General features: G+C 57.2%; 1 pseudogene; it reads right to left on the bottom strand.

The window, feature by feature from the left end:
- Positions 1–1,143: 1,143 nt before the first annotated feature.
- Positions 1,144–1,844, bottom strand: LOC147976360 (uncharacterized; annotated as a pseudogene).
- Positions 1,845–6,747: the final 4,903 nt, after the last annotated feature.

Below are 6,747 nucleotides of genomic sequence, written 5' to 3'. Positions count from 1 at the left end.
AGCCCCGCCGCCGCGCCCGCCAAAAGACCGGCCAGCAGAGCAGAGCACACCACACCGTCGACACGCACGGCCCCCACCCTGCCGCCGCGACGCGCGCTGAGCCACTAATTTTTGCGACTGCTCCCGCTCATCCATCTCCTCCTTTTTCATCAGAATATAAATGCCCGCATCATTGTGCTGTGGAAGAAGACCGGATCGAACCTGTCCTAGCAAATCGAACGGATCAGATCCCATCCGCAACGCTTGATTGCTTCGCCGGAATGCCCCATGCCTTGTGGTGACCGACGCCCGCCGCTCATCACGTCGACGTCATCGGTTCGTGGAGGGTTACCCTTACCATATCCCGTTTCGGTTGATTGATCAAACTGTAGACTGCAGTGAAGCCCGCTCCCTCCCTTATCGCAAAAGGGAAGGAAATGCAAGCGCTCGTGCACAGTGTTTTTTCAGTGGAGCCGGCTTTTCCAGCACGCACAGGCACTGCACAGGGACTGTGGTGTGAGGCCAACTCCACTGCACGACCCCAAACCGACGTTCGGTTTGGCCGGATTTTGTCCCTTCAAGGTGGCAATGCGTTCGTTCATGTCTGTCCTAGTGCGCGACCGCATCCTAAATCATGTCCGCGTTGGACGTGATTAAAAAAACAAGAATAACAAAAATAAAATAACTTAAAAAGTAAATAAACGCAGTTAAAAACCCTTAAAACATTAGTAGGGGTCACAGCCACAAAACGGTCCAGTTTCACGGTTCACTTAACGGCTCAGTGGCATAATTAACATAAAAACTAAATAAAAAACGCCGCACGTGTCCTATTGCCGCGCCCGTCGATGTCGTGGCCGTGGCCGTCTTCAGTGGCCGCCGGTGTTGTCGTCATCGCTGACGAGGTCGACGTAGTCCGGCGGCGTTCAGAGGTGGGCCGACGGTCCGTGGTGCGTCGGGGCGGGCTGGAAGGTGGGAGGTGCCTGCACCATCTCCTCCCGTGGTGATGCGTCCCGCTCCGATGACCGCGGCAGCGTGGGGCACCAGTTCACGCCCCCCCGCAGCAATGCACCATCTTCGGAGCCATGCACGACTAGCTCCACTGCTGGCCCAGCAGGCCCGGGTGGAACGCGGCCACCGGCGCCTCCTCCATCACCTCCTCCGTCGTCACCATCCCCAGCTCACGTCACCGGCCGCAGAGAGGGTCATCGTCTCCTCTAGGCCCGACCATTGGCGCTCATCATGCGTGTTCATGGAGTGCTCCATGACACGCTGCATGAGCCGGGCCTCCTCCTCTGCTGTCACGTGAAGAGGTGGAGATGCTGACGGAGACGGGGAAGGCGACGACGTGGGCGTGAGGCCGCACACCCGCGTACGCCCGCGCACCTCCCGACGTGGCCGCCGCGGCCCAGACACCGTGTCGACGAAGTAGTAAGCGCGCCGGACGTCGTGCTCGTCCTGGAGCCACGTGTCCCAGAGACCGGAGTCAGGGGCGTACCTTTCATCGTAGTAGAGGTCGTCGGGGAGGAGGCGGCGTCAGCGCGCGATCTCATCGCGGCGCGCACGGCCGCTCATCGGGACAGGCGGATCGGGACACGGTCGGCGGAAAGGTGCCAATTGTTGGGGAGGTGGACGTCGCTCCATGGGACCGGCGTCCGCATCTCCCAATAACGCCGGCACACGTCCACGCCCAGGTACTGTCGGTCGCGCTCGCCAGCGGCCCTAGGGGCGATGCTGAACGGGGCAGGCGCGGGGGCCCGATGCGGCGGCGAAGCGGCGTCCTCTTTCACGGAGCCGCGGCGGCGGCCCGAGGAGGAGCCGGCCTCGCGGTCGTGCTTCCCCTTGCAACCGTGGTTCCAAACCCCCATGGCTGCGAGGCGGCCGACCGGCGAGTTTGAGGCGAGGGTTTGGTGCTGTCGGGTTTCGAGGAGGCCGCGGGATGGAGTGGGAGTGTGGACGACGACCGGTCCACGACTTCCCCATTTAAGAAGGACCGCGACCGTTCGCCTGGGCGGATGACATGCGGGGCCGCCCGCGCATGCGCATTGATGTGGGCGGATGGGAGGTAGGTGGCCGCCTGCCATGTGGCCCCGACACAGACGAGCGACGCGCCCGTTTGTGTCCACCGCGATCCAAACCTGGCGCATATTTGCGCTCGAAATGGGTCGGCCCGAACACAAAACGGACCAGATGAGTCCGAACTGTCATACGTTGGGCCGACCAATTTGTTCCTTTTACCTCAAACGAACAGGACCGGACATAATGGGGTCGCGCGGTGGAGTTGGCCGCGCATCACGTCGTTGTCATGGGTTCGTGCCTTCGTGGAGGGTTACCCTTAGGCCAACTCCACCGCGCGACCCCAAACGGACGTCCGATTGGCCCGAATCTGTCCCTTTGGGGCGCCGATGGGTACGCCCGTGTCCGGCTGTGTTCATTGGGTCGTGCGTGCGCCCACCGCGCGGCCGCACCCCAAATCGTGTCCGGAGCGGACGGGATTAAAAATAATAATTAAATAACTAAAAAAAGCAAATAAACGCATTTTAAAAAACATAAAGCATATATATGGGTTGGCCACAAAACGGCCCAGTTTCAACGGCCACTTAAAAGGCCCAGATTCATAATTAACATAATAAGAAAATAAAAAAACTCCTCCCGCGCGCTCCTGCCGCGCCCGTCGGTGTCGTGGCCGTCGCCGTCTTCACTGGCCGCCGGTGTCGTCGTCGTCGCTGACGAGGTTGACGTACTCCGGTGGCGTTCAGAGGTGGGCCGGCGGTGCGTGGTGGACGGGGGCGGGCTGGACGGCCGGAGGTGCCTGCACCACCTCCTCCCGCGGCGACGCCTCCCGCTCCGGAGTGGGGCACCAGTTCACGCCCAGGTCGGCGGCCATCTCCGGCGCAGTGCACGACCAGCCCCACCCCTGGCCCAGGAGCTTCTCGAACGCGGGCGAGTCCTCCTCCATTGGCTCCTCCTTGGCCGCCGCCGTGACGGCCGCCAGCTGCAGCTCCGGGAAGGCCACGTCCCCGGCGGCAGAGAGGGCCATGGCCTCCTCCAGGCCGTCCCACTGCCGCTCGTCGTGCGTGTTCATGGAGTCGTCCATGACACGCTGCAGGAGACGGGCCTCCTCCTCCGCTGTCATGCGAGGAGGGGGAGGGGGCGACGGAGACGGGAAAGGCGACGGCGTGGGCGTCAGGCCATGCACCCGTGTACGCCCGCGCGGCTCTGCACGTGGCCTCCGCGGCCCCGACACGGTGCCGGCGAAGTAGGACGCGCGCCGCACGTCGTGCTCGTCCTGGAGCCATGTGTCCCAGAGCGGCGAGTCGGGGGCATACCTGTGGTCGTAGTACAGGTCGTCGGGGAGGAGGCGGCGGCGGCGGTTGATCTCATCGCGCCATGCACGGCCGGTCGCCGGCACTGGCGGGATGGGCACCCGGTCCGCGGAGAGATGCCACCCGTTGGGGAGGTGGGCGTCGCTCCACGGGACCGGCGTCCTCGTCTCCCAGTACCTCCGGCACACGTCCGCGCAGATGTACTGTCGGTCGCGCTCGCCGGAGGGCCTAGGGGCAATGGTGAAGGGGGCCGGCGCGGGGGCCCGACGGGAGGAGCGCGGCGGAGACGCGGGGGCCCGACGGGAGGAGCGCGGCGGAGACGCGGGCTCCTCCTTCTTCACGGAGCCATGGCGGCGCCCCGAGGAGGAGCCGGCCTCGCGGTCGTGCTTCCCCTTGCCGTTCTAGAAGCCCATGGCGAGGTGGGCGGCCGGCGAGCTCGAGGAGGAGTCGGGCAAGGGTTTCTGTGCTGTCGGGGTTCGAGGAGGCCGCTGGGTGGCGTGGGGCAGTGTGGACGACGACCCGTCCACGCTTCCCACTTAAAGAAGGACGACGACCGCTCGACGTGCGGATGACAGGTGGGGCCGCCCGCTCGTGCGCATTGATGTGGGTGGGTGGGAGGTGGGCGGCAGCCTGCCACGCGGCCCCGATGCGGACGAGCGCGCGTCCGTTTGGTGTCCGCCACGACCCAAACCCGACGCAAGTTTGCGCTTGAAATGGGTCGGCCCGGATACAAAACATACAAAATGGATCCGGGCCGTCACGCGCTGGGCCGCATTCTTTGTCCGTTTTATCTCAAACGGACGGGGCCGAACAGGATAGGATCGCGGTGGAGTTGGCATTACCCCATCCCGTTTCGGTTGATGGATCAAACTGTGGACTGCGGCGAAACCCGCGCTCCCTTGTCGCAAGAGGGAAGGAAATGCAAGCGCTCGTGCAGGGGGCTCTTTCAGCACGCACAGGCACAGCACAGGGCGTGTGGTGTGACGCCTGCGGTGTGCTCGGCAGGTTGGCTGGCCGTGGGTGGGTCTCCCTTCTCGTCAAGGTCCGGTCCTTGCGTCCGACCGGACCGGTTTGGGAGTACTGCTCAACTGAATTGCCAAAATTTGATGGATCGTGATGGCTGGGAATTTTGTCTAAGCTCCGGCGATCTTGGCTCTAATCTATTTTGCAGGTGCCGTGAAGACTGCATTCCAAACCAGCTAGCCCGGTCATCACTCATCAGTCGTTGTCTACTGGAAGTTCGGCTGGGATTCCCCCAGGTGGTAGTAGTACTTCTGGGTGAGATTCGTATCCCTGTTGCTTGGACGCCTCCGGCTGGGCTGCGTGTTCTTAAATGTCTTGTTTGGTGTGCATGTAATCTGACGGCGTCGGCGACCCGTCCTCCGTGCTGCACGGGCAGAGAGCGTGGCCTCTTCCCGGAGTCCGCACGGAATGGCTTTCGTCCGCTGCCACAAGGGCACGCCACGCCATTCGGCATCTGCACGGACATGATCACATGACATGACAAGGGCCAAATCCAACAACTCGTGTTCCACACAAAATTTGCTGCCACTTTGGCTACCTATAGCTATAGTTAGCTACGGTTCTTCCGTCCGGGCGTTTTCAGTTGTACCGGATGAAAATGACGATACTCTTGTTCAATTGTTTACTCCTCCTCTCTGATTAGGGTTTGTTGATCGATATCTGTACCTGCAAGGAATGGAAGCCAAAAAAACAGCACAACCGATGGTTGGAACGGGCTGGCCCCATGAATGAGATGGACTCATCCTTGTTTTTTTGAGGGAGAGATGGACTCATCCTTGAACCGGTTTCTTCTGGGAAGTATTTCGTGTGGATTCCTCCTTGTCGCCGTCTATCTCCTGTTCACCACACAGATGGAGCCGTGGAGCTGTGCCTGGTAGGTAGGCAGGCAATTCCTTGTCCCCTTTCTAATTTACACACGGAAATAATTAGGATGTTCTATAATTTATTTACCAGTCACAATAGACCATGTCCTTTTCTAGGTACACAGAAAAGCATTCCCTGACCCCGCAAAAAAAAAGAAAAAAAAAGCATTCACTGATAAGTATATCCTCGATGTAATCATCATCTCATAGACATGAAAGATGAAACTACTATCGTGTAAACGTCTAGGCTAAATACATTCAGGCCTGCGTGCAAGCCAAAATAAGTCGCCGTCCAATATCATCTTACGTACTTATATACTGTATTTTTTGACAAAACAATCAGTAGCCGTAGAGCTCACAGACACACAAAGAGGCTCGCACTCGGTCACACCTTGCGACTCTTTCTTCTTTGCCCGTGCGAGCAAGCTAGCTTGCTTGGCATAGCAATTCTCTTGAGCTTCACAAAACAAGCGGCCTTGCTACACAATTGTGTAAGAGAAGCCATTGCTTGGACCGGCGATGGAGCCAAATCGAACACGCTCGACTCCTAAACCAATGCAAAAGCAAAAGCTCAACAGCAACCAACCATATATATATCCCGATTCTATTAAGGCTGAATAATCTAACCTCCTACCATCACTGACCAGATAGAGAGGGTATTATATATCTTGGGAGGCCAGGGAAGATGGATGCTTGATATTGGTTGCATCGAACCTGACCTGGCAAGATTCAATGAACCTGATACGTGCGGCGATAGCAATGTTTTTTCCTCCCTCAGGTTTGATATTTTCCCAATGATTTGTTGTAAACAAAAAGAGTACAGCTCCCTGTTGCCTATCTTGGGAACATGGGGGACATAGCTGTGCTGCCGGCGGTCCATACAACAACTTTTCTGCATCTCGTATACAAAAGCTCGGATATTTAGAGCGAAAATCATACGTAAGAATGAGATAGGGACTTGGACTATCATCAGATGATTCAGTCTACAGGTAAACGTATACGTGTCTATCCGTCCATGTCTCGCTGCACTGCAATTTACAGCGGCATCTCAAACCAACGGATGAAAAACAACAGCTAAAACATTTTTCCAATCTTGGGTGCATCTCAGTAATTACCCGGCAGTTATGTAGGAGTATATGGCTACTGCATTCTTTGCGACACTGTATCATGGACAGATCTATAGCTGGAAACAGAAAAAAAAACTAATTTTAGATGAAAAGGGTTTCCCCGATTTTCATTTTGGCTTTGTACGACGGTTTCGTTTGACCGTGATTAAATATATTTATGTGATCAAATATCCTCAATCGTAAGTTAGCACACATTCCTCTCCCGGAAAGTGATCTTAATACCTAACCAAAATATTCTACACTTTTCTTGATTGAAGTTAGGATATCCAAGTAAGTTGACAAAATATCCTAAAAAAATCAGCATTTATTGAGCATGGGTGGCATGCAGGGACAAAGTCCTGAGATGGACATGACATGAATTACCAATTTATCACTCCGTGCGACGATGGTAACCTACATAAAATCATGCCAATTGTTTATTTTCATTTTTTT

This window comes from Triticum urartu, chromosome 4A (genome assembly GCF_056163025.1).
Source record: "Triticum urartu cultivar PI428250 chromosome 4A, HENAU_Tu73, whole genome shotgun sequence".
Lineage (NCBI taxonomy): Eukaryota > Viridiplantae > Streptophyta > Magnoliopsida > Poales > Poaceae > Triticum > Triticum urartu.
The sequence above is the reverse complement of the archived record's forward strand: the minus strand, read 5'-3'. Positions and strand labels throughout refer to the sequence as shown.